Genomic DNA, 21,782 nt, shown 5'->3' on the forward strand with positions numbered 1-21,782 from the left:
TATACTAAAACTCTGCACTCTCTTTGCAACTTTTATGAAAGTCCTAAATTAGTTCAAAAAAATTTTAAAACCTATCAGAAGCCATTTTGACAGTTTTCTGAGTGCCTTAAAAAGGAAGTTAACTTGCCCGAGCTAGCCAGAGTAACTGTAATTCTCCATCCTCGCTCTTGCTCCAAAGGGTGGCTCTTTATTGAGTGAGAGTCACGGGACCCCGAAACCACATTTTGACCTTGACAGTTCACTGAGAATCCAGCTATTGGAAACTGTCCTGCATTCTGGACAACCCATCGGTTGCAAATCCTGTATGAATTTAATTCTTCTTTGAGAACAATGTAAGCACTGTCTTACACTGAACACAGAAACAATGAGCCAAACAGTCCCAAAGATGTTTAATAACAAATGTGTCTTAATTTTGATCACATTTATCCTGATTTATTTCACACCACTTCAAGAGCAAAGCAACCAGAATTCTGTGGCAATAAACTCTGTCCTTAGCTCCTGCCTCCAACTGTGTCCTCCCAGAAACTTATTTGCCATCAGTATCTGTTCTCATCTTTAGTGGGTGGAGAGTACGTGTTATTACTTAACATTTTCTGCACCCATTTTGATTGTTGGTGTTTCTTTCTTTTTGTTTTTTGGAGACAATGTCTCATTCTGTCACTTAGGCTGGAGTACAGTGGCATGATCATAGCTCTCTGCAGCCTCCAACTCCTGGGCTCAAGGAATCCTCTTGCGTCTGCTTCCTGAGTAGCTGGGACCATAGGCATGTGCCACCGTGCTTGGCTGATTCTTTTTTTATTTTTTTTTATTTTTTTGTAGAGATGGGGGGTCTTACTTTGTTGCCGAGGCTGGTCTCAAACCCCTGGCTTCAAGCAACACTCCCACCTCAACCTCCCAAAATTCTGGGATTGCAGGTGTGAGCTACCACACCCAGCTGGTTTTTCTTAAAAACACATAAATATAACCCCATTGTGCATTTCCCAAGGGTGTAAACTGGCAGCAAACTTCAGTTCCAAGCCACATACACAACAAAACAGACAATTTTATGACACTACTCAATCACATACAAAGCCACATAGCTGCAAACTGAATGCCACTGCCTATAAATGAATCAACCTCTTGCAGCTAGTAAGTTTTATTTTGGACACTAGACTTATATATCTCCTCATAAGCCACAGGCCTCTGCTATTCCTGGGGACTTGATGAGTAAAGGAATGACCCTCCCTGAATATTTGCCTGCCTTACATCTTGATCAATCTGTATCTAATGGACTCCTTTTATCCAAGCGTGGAGGCTGGCTGTAAGAGAAGTACAAGATTTAGTCCCTGGCCTCCAGGATCTTATAGTCTGGTATGAATTTAAATAGTCAATTTTAAATAATTAAGTACTGAATAATTTATTACATCATATTTAGGGCAACTGGAATCTGGGGCAAAAAGAGCTAAATAGTCAGAAAACCTTTAAGCGGGAAGAGAGATTTCATCAATTTAGACAACAAATATTTGTTATGCTCATTCTCTGTGCCAGGCACTGCTCTAAGTGCTCTAAGTGTTAGGAAACAAATAATGAAAACAAAACAAATAATCAAGTTTATTTCAGACATAAAAAAATTAATAAAAATTAAAGTAAATTTTTAAAAATTAGGATTCGTGATGTGTATTCAGCTGATCTGCAGACTTAAGCATGTCATTCCAGTGAGGCAAATCCAATATTGCTGCAATTTACGTTCAAGCTGTTGGAACTACTTCTTAGCACCTTAAATTTCTAATTGATTTAAAAGTTCTCCATCATTGTAGAAACTGTATTTCACCCTACACAGAAGCAAAACTCACACCCAGTAAGATCCAATCAGGTCTCAGCTCTGTCAGTTTTCTTGTAAAATTTCAGGACTCAAGAGCCAAGGTGATTTTTTCTTATTGTTTCTGGAAAAAAGAAACTGCCAAAGAGGAAAACCAACACTTTTTCATGGATTGTGAGCCTCTCTTATCAACTTGTTGGCGAAATAAAGTTGAAGCTCATTCACTCACTAGTCAACAATGCTGATTGTGCACTTACTAATCATAATAAACTCTCAGCACCTAGGACAGTGCCTGACACACAGTAGGTATTCAATATGTTTGTCAAACCAACTTGTCATATGGAGCTTTGGTCTTAACTGCATTTAAAACAATATGCGGTATGAAAATGTGATGAGGTTGTTTCTTTTAGGTAGCTGTCTTAATCCGTTTTCTGCTGCTATAATGGAACACTACAGGGTAGGTAATTTATAAAGAAAAAAGTTTATTTGGCTCACGATTCTGAAGCGTGGGAAGTCCAAGACCATGGTGCTGGTATCTGGTGGGTGCCTTCTTGCAGCATCTCAATATGGCAGAAGGGCATCATATGGAGAGAATATGTGCAAGTGAGGCAGAATGAAAATGGGGACCAAATGTCTATTTATCAGGAGCCACTTCTAATCCACTCATGTGATAATGACATTAATCCATTCATGAAAGTAGAACCCTCATGACCTAATCACATCCTTAGGGTTCTACCTCATTACACTCACAATGACAATTAAATTTCAACATGAGTTTTAGAGGGGATTTTCAATAACATGCTACCTGCCCTCACCCCAAAAGTGAATGTCCTTCTTACATACAAAAAATATTCATTGAATTTCAATAGTCCCAAAACTCCTAATTTGTTCCAGCATCAACTCAAAAATCCAAAGTCCAGAGTTTCATTTAAATCAGATATGAGTGAGATTCAAGACATGATTCGTCCTGAGACAAATTTACTCCAGCTGTGAATCTGTGAAATTAAATAAGTTATCTACTTCTAAAATACAATGGTGGGTCAGCCATAAGATAGACATTCCCATTATAAAAGAAAGAAATAGGCAGGAAGAAAAGAGTAACTTGTCCCAAGTATGTTGAAAGCCCAACAGGGTGGACAACATTAAATCTTAAAGCTGGAGAATAATCTCCTTTGACTCCATGTCCCATATCTTGGGCACACTGGAGTAAGAGTTGGGCCCCCAATGCCTCAGACAGCCCTGACCCCATAACTTTGCTGGGCTCAGCCCATGCAACAGCTCTCACAGTTTGGAGTCTTGTGCCTGCAGCTCTCCTAAGTTAAAGTTGCACACTGGTGGCCCTACAGTTCTGTGGACTTGGGGGTGGCCCCACTTCTATGACTCTACTACACAATGACCCAGTGGGGACTCTCTGTGGAGGCTCCACATCTGTGGAAGGTTTCTGCCTGGGCCCCCAAGATGTCTGCAACCTCTCTTGAAATCTAGGTGAAGGAGATCATTCCTCCACAGCTCTTTGATTCTGTGTTCTTGCAAAATTAGCACTACATGGATGCACCAAGGTTTACAACTCATCTTTCTGGAGTCATCGGTGAGCCACACCTAAGCCCACTTGAGCCATGGCTGGGGTAGCCAAGGAGCATTATGCCAGAAGGCAAGAATCAAAGACCTAAAGAGGCTCTGGGCAACAATCCCATGGGGGGTGCCTTAGGGCCATCCCCTAAAACCATTCTTCCCTCCTGGAGTTCTGTATCTGTCATGGGAGGAGCAGCCTCAAGGATCTCTGAAATACCTTTAGGGTCTTTCTCTTAAAATCTTTATGAATAGCTCCTGACTCCTTCCTATCCATGGTCATCTCTTTGGCAAATAGTCATTTGGCCATATCCTTGGTTTGCTCTCTTAAAGATATCTTTTTACTCTTTACATGGCCAGGCTGCAAATTTTCCAAATCTTTTCATTCTTCTCCCCTTTTAATGATAACTTATGTCTTTAAGTCATTTCTTTCTTCTCACATCTCACTGCATGCAGTTAAAAGTAGCCATGCAGTATCCTGAGTGTTTTGCTGCTAAGTTATTTCTTCTGCCATACATCCTAGCTCATCACACTTAAGTTCTGTGTTCTATAAAGTCTTAACACATGGACACAATTCAGCCAAGGTCTTTGCTCTTTTATAACAAGGATGGCCTTTACTCCAGTTTACAATACCTTGTTCCTCATTTCCATCTGAGACCTCATCAGTATGGCCTTTACCATTCAGATTTCTAGCAACTTTCTGATTATGACCACTTAAGTACTCTAAGAAACCCCAAACTTTTCCTACTTTTCTTGTCTTCTTTTTATCCCTCACCCAAATTGCCCCCAATGTTCCATTTATGGCAATCTATTCTTTTTCTAGTTTTGCTCCTCCAAATTATTCTAGCCTCTACACATTGCTTAGTTCTAAAGCCACTTCCACATTTTCAGGTATTTGTTACCGCAACAGGCCCATTTCTCAGTACAAATTTTCTGTCTTAGTCTGTTTTCTGCGACTACGAAAGAATACCACAGACTGGGTAAATTACAAAGAAGAGAAGTTTACTTGGTTCACAGTTCTGGAGATTGGTCCTAGAGCATGGTCCTGATATCTGATGAGGTCCTTCTTGTTTTTCTTGCTGCATTATAACATAATGGGCAGACATCATGGGGTGAGGAAGTACATGCACAAGACAGAGAAAAAATCCTTTTGTCAGGAACCCGATCCCAAGATAACCAACCCACTCACACAATACAGCATTAATCCATTCATGAGAGCAAAAGCCTTAGGACCTAATCACCTCTTAAAGGTCCTATTTCTTAATACCATCACAATGGCAATTACATTTCCACATGAATTTTGAAGGGGACATTCAAACCATAGCAGTAGCCATTATACATTTATGATCAATGCATTAATGTGGCAAAGAGCTTTAAAAAGAGAATATAACCTCTAGGCAAATGTTCATATCATTATTATTCGTGGAAGTTGTAAGGCAATGCATCTGAATGCCAGAGAGTTAATGAAAGTGTCCACTTCAGATGAAATGGTCCAAAGACATCCACTGTAATCCATGCTACAATTTACAGTGACAATTAGTGTCCCCAACAATGATTATCAAAACAAGTCTTACTAGTAAAAAAACACTGCTACAGCCTTTGTGATTGAGTTAGAAGGGTCTTCCTCACTAAATGTACTCCCCTAGCCAGCTTGCTATGGTGTTAGACATTTATCACAGTGCTTCCATCTTTGAAGCCAAGGTGCTGTATCTTTCAGGGGTATGGTGATAATTAGCTAATTAGGCCAGATGAGCCCTGCCCATAGAAATAGCAATATCTTTTATTTCCTCCATGGCACAAAGCTACCTCCCCCGGGTTTTTCATCTTAAAAAATGATACTTTTATACCGCTATTTTAGTCCATTTTGTGACGCGATAATAGAATACCACACTGGACAATTTATAATAAACAGAAATGCATTGGCTCACAGTTCTGAAGGCTGAGAGGTCCAAAATCAAGGGGCTAACATCTGGCAGGGGTCTTTTTGCTGTGTCATCCCATGGAACAGGGCAAAGAGAGGTGAAGGGAGGGAGAGAGAGAGAGAGAGAGAGGCAGAGAGAGAAAGAGAAAGTGAGAGAGAGGGGGTTGAACTTGTCTTTTTATAAGGAACCCATTCCTGCAATAATGAACCCACCCCCATGATAAAGGCATTGATCCATTCACAAAGGCAGAGTCTCATGACCTAAATACCTCCCACTGGAGCCTCCCTCCCAACACTGCCTCATTGGGGATCAAGTTTCCAACCCACGAACTTTGGGGACACATCCAAATTATAACAACTTCTATGTGCTCATGCCAAAAATCTAAAAGCCAGGCATGGTTCTTTCATTTCTCTTGTTTTCTACAACACATATTTCAAATTCATCTTTTCTTTCCATCTCACTGATACTGTCCTACTCCAGACAGTCTAGCCTGAGCCAATCATGATGGTCCTTTCCCTTTGCCAGAGATGGATTAGCCATGAGAGTGTGATGCAATTCAGACCAATGATGTATGAGAGGAAACCTGCTGAGAGCTTCTGGGAGAGGCTCCCACACTCCTGAGAAAAGAAACATGGGGAGAGATGGCCTTTGCTTTCATTGGACTTGGTTGTTTCTGGATGTGACATCTGGAATCATGACAGCCATCTTGTCCCCACGAGAGAAGTTAGTCTGGGGACAAAGCCAACACTCCAAGACGGGCAGAACAGGGACAAGAAAAAAAAAAAAAAAAAGCTAGGGTCCTAATGATATTGATAAATCAGTTAATTAATTACAGTAGTCCACCCTTATCAGTGATTTTGCTTTCTGCAGTTTTGGTTATCCACACACAGCACAATAACATATTTTGAGAGAGAGAGGCCACATTCATGTAACTTTAATTATAATATACTTATTTAATATTTCTATTATAGTAATTGCTGTTAATCTCTTACTATGCCTGGCTTATAAATTAGACTTTATCATAAGTATGTATATATAGGAAAAAAACATAGTATTTATAAGATTTGGTACTATCCGAGATTTCAAGCATCCACTGCCGACCTTGGAATGTATCCCGCATACATAAGTGGGGACTACAGTACCCTGAAAGCCACTTTACATGTGAGCTTCTTAAAAGATGAGTTAATAGCCTGGGAGCAGTGGCTCACACCTGTAATCCCAGCACTTTGAGAGGCTCAGGTGGACAGATCATGAGGTCAAGAGATCGAGGCCATCCTGGCCAACAAGGTGAAACCCCGTCTCTACTAAAAATATAAAAATTAGCTGGACGTGGTGGCGGGCGCCTGTAGTCCCAGCTACTCAGGAGGCTGAGGCAGGAGAATCGCTTGAACCCAGGAGGCAGCGGTTGCAGTGAGCCGAGATCATGCCACTGCACTCCAGCCTGGTGACACAGTGAGACTACATCTCAAAAAAAAAAAGAAAAAAAGAAAAAAAAGAAGAAAAAACAAAAGGTGACTTAGTGCTTCAGACACTTGCAACCAAATGCATTTTGATTGACTCAACCTCAGAAGTATTCATCTCTTCTTTCTGCCATCTCCAAACCATTCTTCATGCAGCAGCCAGAGTGATTCTTTCAAAGGAATAAATCTGATAATGTCATTTCTCTGCTCAAAATTCTTCAGTGATTTCCCTCGTCACTTACAAAATTTGAAGTTCTTCAACACGGCCTCTGTATCAGTTATCTATTGCTGCGTCGCAAATTACTTGAAAAACCTAGCAGCTTCGAACAACTATCATTGATTATCTCACAGTTTCTGTGGCTCACGAATTGAGGACTGGATCGCTGGAGAGTTTTCGCCCAGGGTCTCTCATCAGGTTGCAGTCAGGATGTTCTGAGATATGACATGCTGGGGGCCTGCTTCCAAAAGGCTTGCTCACCTGGCTATTGGTGGGACGCCTCAGCCACATGGCCCCAGTCACAGAGCTGCTTGAGTGTCCAGGGCACATGAGCAGAGAGGGGGCAAGGAGGAGGTTGCTGTACATGTCTTGTCCTAACTTCAAACATCACACAGTCACTTCCACCACATACTAGTCATTAAGGGTCAACTACACTTAAGGGGAGGGGAATTAGAGTTTGCGTTTTGAAGCGGTGAGTACCAAAGAATTTCTGGACACATATAAAAATGACCACAGAGGCTGTACAGGACCTGACCGCAGGCTACCTTCCTAAGCTCCCTGACACCACGTTTCTCTTAGATAAAGGAGACCCAGTGGTGCCCCTCCTGTTCCGCCACACCAGGCATCTGTCTACCTCAAGCCTTTTGCATGTATTGTTCCCTCTGCAATGTTCTCCCCGATTCCCCAGCTGTAGGGATGCTTAATCTCTAGATCTCAGTTTAAATGTCGCATTTTCCCAGATGCATGTCCAGACCATGCAGTCTGAGGAAGGCTTCCTGTCACTTCTTCACAGCTTCCTATATTTTCCCTCATATCATTTGCCATAATTTTAATTACTTATTTATTGGTCTACTTTTTAAAGATGCAAAAGAAAAGATGATCACTCAGGGTCAGGGGTAAAAAAGTACCAGCAGTGGCCTCTGCCACAGGACTGTGAGGTCAAAGGGCGAGGTGGTAGTGTTAAGAGGGCCCAGGGCGGGGGGAGCAGCATATTTCAGGGGAAGGGTTGCCTTTCATGAAGTGATTTTGGCAAGAGAAAATCTACAGAATTTTCCCAATGATCAAGGGCTCCATTATCCTCCCCAGTGTCAGAGGAGCTGAGATTTCTCCTGGTTCCCACAGTGCTACCCTAAGAAAACGTTCAGCAGATGCAGAAGTCTGGGGAGGAACAGGGCAGATGAACTTGAACTCTCAGCTTAAAACTGAAGGGAAACCTCTCAGCCCAGCAGCCAGGGAGAAGGGACCTCAGGAAGTCCGTGCTCTTGGGCTATCAGCAATCACCAGTCTGGGAGAAATTGTTTCTTATTCCAGGATGATAAAAAATCAAGAGTCAACATGTAGCTCAGTAGAGAATTCACACTCGTGATATGCAGAGGAATAGCATGCTTTTGAAAAAGATTTATTTAAAAAAAAAAAAAAAAAAAAAAACAGAAGAAAATTGTACTTTCTACATCAATTTGAAGACACCAAATCTCCATGAGTTCTCAGTTAAGACCATGAATCACTAGAGAGGTAAAACAGTCAGGTCTCAGTTGCTACAGGTAAGGGTGCTGTGCACCCACTATGTGCAGACTGAACAGAGGAAGGCCAGGCAAAGATGAGGGTTACAAACGGAATGGTCCCCAACCCAATTTGGACCCAACACTCTGTTTTAAAAATAAATATGATCCCCCCTTATTAATATAAAATGAATTTCATAGCTTGTATCAACAGTCCCCAGTGTTCTGGGCACCCAAGACAGGTTTTGTGGAAGACAGTTCTTCCATGGATCAGGTCGGGGGCAAGGGTGCATAGTGGGATGGTTTTTGGATGACACTGTTCCATCTCAGATCATCAGCCATTAGTTAGATTATCATAAGGAACACACAATCTAGATCCTTTGCACACGCAGTTCACAATAGGGTTTGTGCTTCTATGAGAATCTAATGCCACCGCAGATCAGCTCAGGTAATGGGCCTTGGGGTTGGTTTATATAACATAACTACCATATAATTTCAAAAAGCCAAATCACTGTAATGCTCTAACTGTAATATAAAGATAAATTAGAAGTTAAATTATTTACAACAAAATAGTCTATATTTCAATACGTAAGTGCTGGGTACATCTACTCTCAAGATGTAAGGAGTAACCAGAGGTTGATACATATCCATTATAAATACACGGGGATGTAAGAGAAGTTATTATAGATACTTTTCCTTTATATTCAACATTTTAAAATAAGAGCTCAAGTGTATTTATAAGTATACATTGAATCATGTGAATGCAACAGCTATAAATGTAAAATTATGCAGGCTGTTATTTTGGAGACTCAAACGCCATACACAGTAGAACCATGGGTGACATGATTTTCAGACGGGCTGAACAACATCTTGGGAGAATTCTGGACAAAACAAAGTACCACTGTCCCTTATTTTACTTGGTTAGTTCCATTCCTTGAAATTTTGGTATATATTAAAATAATGCACAAAATACGTTGTACCTATATGTAAAATAGAGTGCACTTCAAAGTTTTTCACCTCCGTGGATGTTCAACCAGTTGTGGGCCAATTTTCCATAGTTAGATGGCCATCGATATCAGGATCATATAACATCACTAAGGCCCCCAATAGCACTTGAAAATGCCAGTGGTGCCCCCACATCACTGAGACAAACAGAACCACCCCCTGATTTGGCAGCACCTCCCCAGTTGAAGACCACTGGGAAGGACAGAGTCTAATATTATGAGACTAAGCTCCCAAAGGCTTCATATCACATCCTTAGAAATACACAGAATACCATCTATGTGTTAGACTCTATGCTGGGCACTAACTGTGGGTCAAAGGGTAAGTCAATTTAGAAATGTATCTACAAGGAAGAAAATGATAAACATGATTATCAACCAGGCAGTCCAGTACTACACCTTTAAAATGAACAGCCACTCCTTCATCATATGGTTAACACCCAACAAACACATATCCTCTTTATTCCTGTCTTTGCAGCCCACAGTCCAAGCCATTTCACCTCACACTACCCTCCCCCACCTTCCCATGTGCCTAAATTCTGACTACAGCTCCAGCCTTGAGACTCACACTTTCCCCTTTGTCCAATGTCAAATACTGTTCCTCCACCACCATCCTTGGGTCCCCTCCTCAGAGTTAGGGTCCGGTCACGCTTGGTTATGATCTGTCCTGGTCCAGCCTTTTCCCTAGGATACTGGAGCGGCCCCGAGGGCAGAACTCCCCACCAGGCCTTCACCTACCCATATAGGAAAAAATAAGAAGAACCAGACAGAAGTACACTACTAGCCCACATCCACACTCTGCCTCGGAGGGTCTGTCCACAGGGCTCACTAGTTCAAGCAGGTGTGAAAGCAGGCAGGGAAATTGTTCCTGAGAACATTTCAGTTTAAAGATAGGAGGATCATACCATGAGAACCGGGAACTAATGAGAAAATATCTTCCTGGAGAACGAGATCCCAGGCGAGACAGGAGCATGGGTCTCCTGTCTCCGCATCTACCCATTCACCAAAACACAGGGCAAGGACTGACTCTGAGGGCTTGGTGTTGAATCTGCTGAATCTGCTGGCCAAGGTCGGTGGCTACCAGCCATGAGGGCTGGACAGTAGCAGGGACAGAATGCTCAGGAAGGAAATGGAAATACCTGAGGGACTGCCCCTTAGTTCCTCAGGTCAACCACTTCTATTATGGCACTCCTCTGCTCAGAGCAGCTCAACTGCTGTGCCTTCAGAGAGCCAACTCCAGGCTCCTCAGCATGGCACACAATCTCCAGCCTGAACTAGTCTCTCCCTGGTCCTCCATGCTTCATAAGGGAGGACAAGATCAAAGTCCATTGCAACTGAGGCACGAGGGGGTGATTAGGGAATAGGGAATTATTTAGATAAAAACCACAATTCATATTGGTCTTATGGGCAATTAAGATTGTCTCAAGTGGGAGGATTTTCAAAACCTGGCAGGATGTTGAACCTGCGGATGGCAGAAGGAAAAGGCATGCAAGGGTGGGAAGCCAGGGATGTGATGAAAACCAAAACACAAGGCCTGGGAGAGGGAAGCTCTCATACTCAGGAGGGGTGGGTAGAAGCGGGGTGCTACAGCAGAGGAACTAGCCAGGCCTTGGGTTTGGGCCACCACAGAGCAGTGGGAGGACTGTGGATGTAGGAGGGGGTGGGAGATGGATTCTGCTTGTGCATTTTGCAGCATCAGGAAGAACTGACCAGAGCTTCGCTTGATTCCTACCATACACTTTTACTCAGAAGACCAGTTTCCAGAACTCAGTTCTCAGGGCATGGGAATCAAAGCATCTCTCCACGGTGGATCCATGTGAGCTTCTCCAAAATGATGGCAGAATATTACAACTCTAGAAAACATTCTCCATGCACAAGCTTACATCAAACCAGAAAATCCATTGACAGTTAACAACCTAACACTAACAAAGAAAATTATCACTCATTTCTATGACCGAAAATACATTTGCCAACTTCTTTCACTAACTTCAGAAGATATTTTGTATAAATGAATATCCATCTATAACTCTCATTTTTAGTATCATTTGTGCTTAAGAAATAATTCAACGTCTCTAATGAGTTATTAGCTTCCTTCAGTTATTCAAAGTATAAAAGAACATGTTTACAGAGTCTTTGAACTTCAGGAAGTTAAACTCCAGGCGGAAATCTATTTCCAAAAAGTAGAAATGAGAAACAGCATCAGGAAGTATTCTGACTTGCTTGCTATTCTTTATAAACTCTTACTAAAAGAAGCAAACATTTCAAAATATGTGTACCTGAGAAAAATTGAGAGTTTTCTTATTTAGTCTTATGCTCAAAATCTATAAATTTTCTACAAGTGTGTCATACTGCTGTTACTTTCTATTTCAGTTTTTAAAACTTGGGTCTTCAAAGAACTCATTTTCTTTGGGTTCTTTGCCTGTAATTATAGCAAATTCCATCAGGTGTCAGTGTGGTGGTCGTAGTTTAGACAGGCTATGTGGGAGGGACACAGGGTACTTACACACCTTCTTGGAGATTGAAATATTTCATTACTCACATCATCTGTTATGTAAAGATAACCTTATGGCTAAGGGGAATGTTTTGACAGAATTTGATGCTGTTATGTTTAGGGTTCTGAAAATAACTAGATCCTGCCCTTCCAATAACCCTTCCTCCCCATTTGTCCCCATCTTGTTATCCCTCTTCCCATGGGTCTCTCTCCCCTGGACTCTCTTGTTGGCCCCACTCCTGATTGCTCCACAGTCATCCTCTCCCAAAGGCCCTCCCACTGCACCCACTGCACCCTCTCCCCCATCGGACTCCCTGCCCATTGGCCTCCTCTCCAGTATCCCTCCACCACCTTTCCTATCTTTCTCTACCATCATGAGCCCTCCTCCCCTATTGGGGCCTCCTCTTCATCCATTCCCTTCCTCACCAGACCCCATCCCAATGCCATCTTGTCCCCCCTTATAATCTTCCCCAACACTATCAGCCCTACTTTCTGTCAGGCCGCCGTTCCTCCATCTCCTTTATGCATCTCCTTCCTCATCAACCTCCCTTTTTGCAGGACCACTGAGCATCCTATATGCAAAAGAAGCAGTGTCAGAATGAGGACCCAGAACCTCTTCATCATGCACAGCAAAGTCCCCTTGTAGAATCTGAACAAGAAAGTCTACAATAGGCAGCTGAGGGTGAAGTCCAAATGAGATTCCTATTCCCCAGTCTCTCACCCCCAGAATGTTAGCTTCCTCCAGCCACATGGAAGAAAGTAAGGAGGAGAGTAAATCTAGAGATGAGATATTGATAGAGATTCTCTGCCCAATTGCCCACATGAAGATAAGTTGAAAGAAAACAATCTGTGTATCTACTCAGTTACAAGCAGGTAAGCAGAGATAGACAAAGGTGAGAAAGGACACTAAAGTGTCCCTATGTCTGATGATAGCCACAAAGAATCAAGCATGCAACACAGAAGAACGTTTTCAATTTTTAAAGCATATACATATAGGTTAAAGTACTGTATCTCAAGCTTTCAGGGTGGTACCAATTCCAGGGTGCTCCCTGGAGACTGATTCCCTAGGTCTGAAATGGAATCTGAAATTTAAACTATTTTTAGCAAACACACTAGGTGATTCTGCAAGAATCTTTTTTTTTATATACTTTAAGTTCTAGGGTACATGTGTACAACGTGCAGGTTTGTTACATATGTTTACATGTGCCATGTTGGTGTACTGCACCCATTAACTCGTCATTTACATTAGGTATATCTCCTAATGCTATCCCTCTTTAAAGAGAGACTGATCCTTCAGCATAAGTTGGTAAATATCTCATTAATCCTTAACTGTTGCCCATTATAACTATGAATTTAGTGACTGCTTAATCTGACCCTGATTTTATGCCCAGGCATGATTAGAACTAATCCAAATCACCTGATCCTTCCAAGCCTGTCCTCTGAAGAAAGAAAAACAACTGGAGATGGTTTTGTTAGTAATAAAATCATGCAGAGGTTCTGGGTTGCTTCCATTTTCATCTTCTGTGAAACTCAAGCCAATAAATATTGGGTTCCTACAGCCACCAAGGCTCTGCCCTTCTTGGTCTGTGAGTATTCGCTAGCGACAGCTCTTTCTCCTGCCAGGTTCACTTTTCCACTATCCCTGTGCAGTAGGAAAACCAAGAGCCTCACATGGTCAGAACCAGTTTCAATGTTTCCCAGATCCTCTTGTGGCCTGGGAAAAGGCATCATATATTCGTGAAATGGCATAGAACCACCCTCCTGTCTTTTCTCTCTGCATGTCTGTCCTACTCATGGACACCATTTCTGGTTACTTCGAAGATAAACTTTCAAGGCAAACTGATAAAGTAGTTTGTATTCCTCCCAGGACAATTCTACAACAATTCAAACAGCAAATGCAAGAGATTCTAAAGGAGATTTGTATGAGAGAAGCATAAAGCCCAGACGAAAGTAAGAGCTGTGTCTATGAATGGAAATAATTTTTTCAAGTTCTTAACAAATAAGTGCACAAGGAAAAAGATATCCTTGGGGTCTCATCCATCCTCTGCTAGTAGGAGTTTGGGGCTGTTGAAGTATAACTCTTCTATTTTCAAATTCATCCAAATCACAGAACAAGAAAAAAAAAAATTAACCAAAACACTTGAAAGAAAAAAAAAAAGTTCCCCAGAGAAGGCAGCTTCTTTTTGGGCCAATGATCATTGACCCTCAGGCAGGCGCTCTCAGGATATAGGGTCTGCTGGCCCCAGCCTCTGACACTCTGCCTAGTGACCCTTGCCCCATGACCAGCTGGCCTATAGAAGGAAGTCACAACTCTGGCAGAGGCTCAAGGCAGCAGCCGGGCTTCTCTGTGGCTGCCTTCTCTCCCAGCTCCACCCCAGTGTCTTCTGACTCACCCCAACTCCCTAGAGCTAAGAGCTCTGCTCCATAGCTCAGAACCCCATGACTGGGAAGTGCCCTCTGACCTCCTCCTATTCTGCAGCTCATTGGAACCTCTGCCCGCCCAGGAGACCTGACCTCCACTCTTCCCACATCATGGTGGGGTCTGTCATCCTGGACACCCTTCCCTGTAGGTAGACTTTCGCCCATTCGCCCCCAACCACCACTACCAAGATGGGAAGTAGGAGGGGATCAGCACCCAGCAACATCCTTGGATTTAGACCTCAATTTTGGAAAGTTCCTTATTGCAACTAAAGCCCTCACCTTAATCCCCTCCTGGATCCTGCCCCTCCTGGTACCTGCCACCTGTCAAAAGACAGCATTTATTCTCCTTCTATTTGTCTTTTCACCCTGATTTGGTGTGTGGCCTTTTGCTTGTTATTAAATAACCAGGATATGTGTTTGTTTTGCTCTAGCTGAAGAGTATGACACACGTAACAAAACAATAAAAGCACCAAAGAGCACCTGTTACCTTTCCTGCCCAACCATGCTTAACTATATTGCCCACACTTTCAAGGAATGATCATCTCATCCAGATATGACAGCATCTGGCCCTTGGCGCTTATCTGCCTTTATGGATCCTTTTCCGTTGCTTGCCATCTACCAACTTCCTTTATCATTACCACGAAGCTCTCCACACATCCTTCTGTGTTCCCCTTCATTTTTCTCCTTCACCAATGCACTTCATAAGAAAGGTAAATGCCTCAAAAGTCTTGTCGAAAAAGCTACGTAGGAATCCAAATCTCCATTTTGCAGACAAGAAAAGCACAATTCATTTTAAATTCTAAAGGGCAGAAAAGGATGTCAGGAAGTAGTTGTTATTCTTTTTTTTTTTTTTTTTTTTTTTTTTTGAGAAGGAATCTCGCTCTGTTGCCAGGCAGGAGTGCAGTGGCATGATCTTGTCTCACTGCAACCTCTGCCTCCTGGGTTCAAGCAATTTTCCTGCCTCAGCCTCCTTGGTAGCTGGGACTACTGGTGTGTGCCACCATGCCCAGCTAATTTTTTTATTTTTTTATTTTTAGTAGAGACAAGGTTCCACCATGTTGGCCAGGATGGTCTCGATCTCTTGACCTCATGATCCAACACCTCGGCCTCCCAAAGTGCATGAGCCACCACGCCCAGCCAGTAATTGTTATTCTTTAGACCTTCCCCTTATACTGCACTGGCCTAGAGGCCAGACCCATAGGAGGACTTGTGGGTACCTGCCTTGGCTTGAAAGCTACTGGGACAGAAGACCTGCATTCTACCACAAGGGAACTGTGAATGGGACAATCACACCAGAAACATCTGAAGAAGGAGCAGCAGGCAGGGCTCACCAGGACCTGCATCAAGTCAGATATGCCAGGACCAGGCAGAATTTTATTTTTAGGTGACACGTTCCCAATATGGCCCAGGGATCAGGCTGAGATCTATTCCCAGGTGCATATGGTTACTCCAAAATTGTACTGCAGCCAAGTGAGATAGATAACTTAGACACAGCACTAGCTCCAACGGGCAAAAAAAAATGGCCCAGGACTGCCCATCCCCCAAAAAGAGAATTTGCCAGAAAGGAAGCAGGCAAGATGATGCTGAAAGATGATGGTATGGCTGCTAAACTTTCCAATGTGACTTCAATGAACTGCATGCAATGAATGGGTGTACAGCTTCTGGGTTTTCATTTTGTTTTCTTTGGAGACAGGGTCTTGCTCTGTCACTCAGGCTGGAGTGCAGTGGCGTGATCACAGCTCTCTGCAGTCTCAACCTCCCAGGCACAAGCGATCCTCCCACCTCAGCCTCCTGAGGAGCTGGACCACAGCCGTACGCCACCATACCCAGCCTTTTTTTTTTTTTTTTTTTTTATGTAGAGACAGGGTCTCCCCATGTTGCCCAGGCTAATCTCGAATTCCTGGCCTCAAGTAATCCTCCTATCTCGGGCACCCAAACAAAGTACTGGGATTACAGGCATGAGCCATCGCACCCGGCCCAGTTTCTAGGTTTTTACGTTTGTTTGTTTTTGAGACAGAGTCTCGCACTGTAGCCTGGGCTGGAGTGCAATGGCATGATCTCAGCTCACTGCAACCTCTGCCTCCCGGGTTCAAGCAATTCTCCTGCCTCAGCCTCCCAAGTAGCTGGGATTACAGGCGCCCACCACCATGCCCAGTTAATTTTTTGCATTTTTAGTAAAGGCAAGGTTTCACTATGTTGTTCAGGCTAGTCTCGAACTCCTGACCTTGTGATCAGTCCGCCTTGGCCTCCCAAGTGCTGGGATTACAGGCATGAGCCACCACGCCCAGCCCTGGCTTCTGTTTTAGTGAAAAAAGCAAGTTACACACAGTAGACTTGAGGGTGACTGGCCATGAACAAAACTGTTCAGCTTTAAATACCACCTCTCAACTTCAATCACCTTTCCCTGATTATGTAGATAGTACTAAAAGTACAATAAAGAGTCCTTTATTGGGTTAAAAAATGACCTTTGGCTAGCTCTACCCTGGCTAGCACTCTAAAATGTAACAAAAAAAAAAATTCAAAAAGAGAAAACAGAAGAATCACACCAGGATGACATCCCCACCCCACCCCTCAGGTCATCAAGCCTTTTAGTCAGGAAGGAAGAACCCACTGCAAGGCTTCCTGTGCCTCATCCCAGCAGGTGCAGCAGAACCAAGAAACTCCACTTCCACTGCTGGAGCAGAAAGGGGTGATCGCCTCCTTCTCATGGCACTTTGCTGTGTTTCAGGAGATGGAACTGGGAAGCAACACAAAAGCTGTGGGCCTGGAAAACATGCTTCTGATGGTTGTGCATTCTCCCTGCACCCCCTCACCCCAGGAATGAGCCTCTTCAGAGCTGGTCACGCTGGCTGGTGTCATTGGAGGGAGTCATTGAGAACTCTACACACGGGTCTCTGCACAGGGGGATCCCTGCCTGGTGTTACCCAGGAACATTCACGGACATGTTCCCTTCAGCCAGAGTGATGCCCTTCCAGGCCACGGGCTCCTCTGTGGACCTGCATCGGAACAGCCAGAGCCAGGGCTGATGCGCAGTACACTTCCACGCCCTGCACTGATCTGCTCCCACTGGGTCACAGAGGCCGAGCTGCTGAGAGCATACGCATGACTGATGACCGGGACACTCAGACAGTAGCTGTGGGGGGCAGCCCTGCTCAGGTGTGCCTTCCATTCTGTTTGCTTTCAAATAAAATGATGACCTCAGCACAGGAATCACCGGAGAATATGTCTGTACACTTCACTACAGTCGCTTTACTCACAGGGTTTTGCACGAGTTCCAGACTGGATTCCCTCTTCATATGACCAAGGATGTTTGCGCAGCAGTAAATAAATGAGAGACAAATTTGCCCACAGTCACCCTGGCAACTTCCCTTTACCACTAAGCCATGACAAAACACAACTATCAAAGCTCAAGTGAAAAAACTCCAAGGAATAAAGAGCAACAGGCACACCTAATACTCTTCCTATTTCCCCTGTGCTACCTGCCCCCAGCACAGTGCATTCTCGTGTTCTCTCACTTATGCATGGTCTTCCCTCTTAAGAACCATCCAGAATATCCTCCTCCGACCCACACACTAGAGCAGGGGTTGACAAAGTTTTTCTGTAATGCACTAGACGGAAAGTATTTTCATTTTGGAGGTCGTGCAGTCTGTCTCAACAACTCAGCTCTGCCGTTGTAGTGCAAAAGCAGCCAGAGACAATATGTAAACAAATGGGCATGACTGTGTACCAATAAAACTTTATTTACAAAAACTGGCAGTGGGCCAGATTGGCCCCATAGGCTGTAGTCTGACAACCCCTGCATTAGACTATTACCTCCCTCTGTATCAAAAACCCACCTGCCCATATCCCAAGCTAATGGGATCTGCTTTCTAAACCCAGTGATAACACGAGGCCCTTCCCAAGTTGATGGGATCTGCTTTCTAAGCCCAGTGATAACATGAGGCCCTTCCCAAGTTGATGGGATCTGCTTTCTAAGCCCAGTGATAACATGAGGCCCTTCTTACCTTCCTAAGTAATGATGCCTCAATCTGCTTTCCCTCCCAGGTGCCACAGACACATTTACTGAGTTCTGATGGTCAGTCTGTCTCATAGGAAGGGCTCCAATACTGGTGATTCCAGGCACATCAGAGACCTAGAGGGGCCTGAGAGCAGAGATCATCTAATACATATTAATACGTGTTTTCCCATTTGTAGAACTTGGTCTAGTCATCTTCCACATGAGTGCTTTCCATCCTTTCTTTACCTACGCTCCCCTTTGATCAATGAAAACATCACGTTCTCTTTTACTGTTCTTTGAAGTAAAAACTACGTCAAAACTCTGACCAATGGGGTAATCCCTGATTTGTTTTAAACACACACACCCCATTTCCCACCACCACCACCACCAACCACCCCACACCCTGATTTGGTCCTCTAGGGACACAGATCCTCCTACCTCTCCCTTGGAATCCCTATTCTAAGTAGTTAAGATGATATTGGCAGGATCCCAGAGTCCTAAATAATCACTGAATTTTAGAGTGGGAAAGAATCCAGAATACACCCTCCCACCCACCCATTTAAGAAGTCCAAAGACTGTCTTCTTTAAGAACTCTGAGGGTCAAAGGCACGCAGAAGATGGAGCAGCAGTTGTCTCGGGCAGTGGTGTGCCAGCTTGTGTTTGGGGCAACTTGTGGCATGAAAACGATGTGTCTTCGCACAACAAAGCGGAAAATAGCAGTAAGTATTCCGGGTAATTCAAACACCAGCTGTCTGTGGTTTCGGAGCTGTGGTTCGCTTCTTAATCAAAAAGCATTCGGCCTACAGGAAAGGGGTTCTATAAATCACAGGAAGTTTCAAGAAGTCAACAAAAGGATTCCAAGCAGGAGGCAGTCAGAAAGAGGGAAATCTGATCTTTGCCCATATTATTAAGTTAACATTTTTCTACCAACATTTGTCTTCTCCCCTCTAAAATTCCTCAACTGACTTTAAGGATAAAGAAGCAAATCTATCGTTGGCAAACCCTAGAGTGGGTGGGCTGTGAGTCTGCTACTCACTCAAATATCAGCTTTGAGACAAAATATAATAACCCCAAATTAGCTCTTCCTCATGAGCAGTAAATTATAAGTAAGTTGAAGTTCGCAGCCAGGGAACTTGAGACAACCTTGATACAGCCTGAGAAAAAAAAAAAAAATCACATCTCGGGTTACAATATAAAAGGCCTGTCTGGCTTTTTACTCAATATTATAGTTGTTGTCATGGCGGTACATGTTCAGAAACTACCTCCTAGTGTTTTAGGAAACATTTCACTCTACCCTAATTCAGAGCATGGCCATCTGAAAATGTTCTCCCTGCCCTGCAAAGAGGCAGGCTGATGGGGGCTTTAATGCTAACTATTTGTACTTCTTACACCCATGAAAACGTATGAACACCATTACTTCTAAGCTACCTTTCGATTATTCCTAGAGTGAGGGAATTCACCCATAATTCTGTGCGTGTATACGTGCACAAACACGAATTTTTGGCACTACTTAGAAACACACAAACATCCTCTCCCTTTGAGGCACATATGCAACAGCTACAAAGGGGTCTGAAATGCTCAAAAAATCTGAGGCTCAGTGATTCTCATCATCGACTTGTTTTACTTCAAACTTTCAAAGGAACTGGGTTTGAGGAGGTGGACTCCAGTCACTAAGAACTGGAGGGTTGAGCTCTGTGAAGACAGTTGGACTAGTTTCACCACATTTTTTCCCTTGCTCTGCGTTTCTGGCTTGTTACCTGGCTGGCTGGAGCCTAGAACTAGTGATGGCCTGGCACACACAGGTACAAACATGGGTGAGGCCCTTTACAATTATTCTTGGTAAACAGAGCTGACATGTGGGTAAATAATGTCACAGTTGCACTTGCTCAGGGCCAGGCGATGGTTTCCCTGGGGCTTTACAGCCTGGGAGACTGGCCTGTCTGACCCTACCAAGACAGCCACAGGCTTGCAACCATCCTCTGTTCTCCAGGCTGGCTGGCAACTGCTGCCAGTGAGCCTGTTTGGACCTATTACCTATAAAGGACTCATTTGGAGAGAATACTGCAATTGATTTCTCATTAATTACCTTCCTAATTCTAAAAAAGGTTTTGAAACCTGTACGCATCAAATTGTATACACTAAAACAGGAGTTGACACACGATGACTGTGGACCAAATTCTGTCGGAGTAAATAAAGTTTTACTGAAACCCAGTGATGCCCATTCATCTACATATTGTCTACAGCTGTTTTGATCCTGCAAGGGAACAGGTGAGTAGTTGTAAGAGACCATGAGGCCTGAAATGGTTACTACCTGGACCTTTTACCAAAATGTTTGTGGTCTCCTACACTAGGGAAAGATAAAGAGATAAAATGCTGACAATCATTTAGTCATTACATATTTACTCACAAACTGAAGTCAAAATTGGGTTCATCCTAAACAGCCAACAGTAGGGGAGTGGCTAGGGAAATTGGTTAACAAATGATAGAATAGTATACAGCCATCGAAAGTCACATTCATGAATGATTTTAATAGCATAGCGAAGGACAAAATTTTGTTAAGAGAAAAATGAAGAATACAAAATACATTACCAATTAATTTCAACTGAACAAAATTTTTTTCCAAAGGAAAAAGTATCATATGGAAATGGTATACCATTTAGCTTTAGCAATTGAGAAGAGGGAATTTGGGTGATATTTATTTTCCTCATTATGCCATTTTAGCCATTTCTACAACAAATGTTGCTTTTATGAGAAGAAAATGATTATTTTGAGAATAAGGATTTTTAAAAAGAATTCAACTTTGGGAGGCCGAGGCGGGCAGATCACTTCTGGTCAGAGATTGAGACCATCCTGGCCAACATGGTGAAACCCTGTCTCTACTTAAAATACAAAAATTAGCCAGGCATGGTGGCAGTTGCCTGTGGTCCCAGCTACTTGGGAGGCTGAGGCAGGAGAATCACTTGAACCCAGTAGGCAGAGGTTGCAGTGAGCCAAGATCACACCACTGCACTCCAGCCTGGGCGACAGAGTGAGACTCTGCCTCAAAAAATTAAAAAAAAAAAAAAAAGTTTATAAACTATATATTAGGGTTGGAGAAATTGTTCTTGGGAAAAATGATCTTTTTGCCATGCTCCTGGTGCCAAATGAAAGAAAGGAAGAAAGAAAAAGTGAGTGGCAGAGAATAGGCAAAGGTGACATGATTCTCTATTTAAAAAAAAAAAAAAAAAAAAGAGTTTCCAGTAAAGAGAAATGTTTTCCTAGGCAAAAAGTTGTAAGGAGGAATAGCTTCCATGTATGCGAGCAAGGCCTTCAATGATGAACGCAAAGCTTTCTGAGCTGATTACTAACTGCTTCTCTGGCCGGAGATATTCGCAGACTGAGATAACCATGAATACTTCTGGAAAGGG

Source organism: Chlorocebus sabaeus, chromosome 9, assembly GCF_047675955.1.
Source record: "Chlorocebus sabaeus isolate Y175 chromosome 9, mChlSab1.0.hap1, whole genome shotgun sequence".
Taxonomy (NCBI): domain Eukaryota; kingdom Metazoa; phylum Chordata; class Mammalia; order Primates; family Cercopithecidae; genus Chlorocebus; species Chlorocebus sabaeus.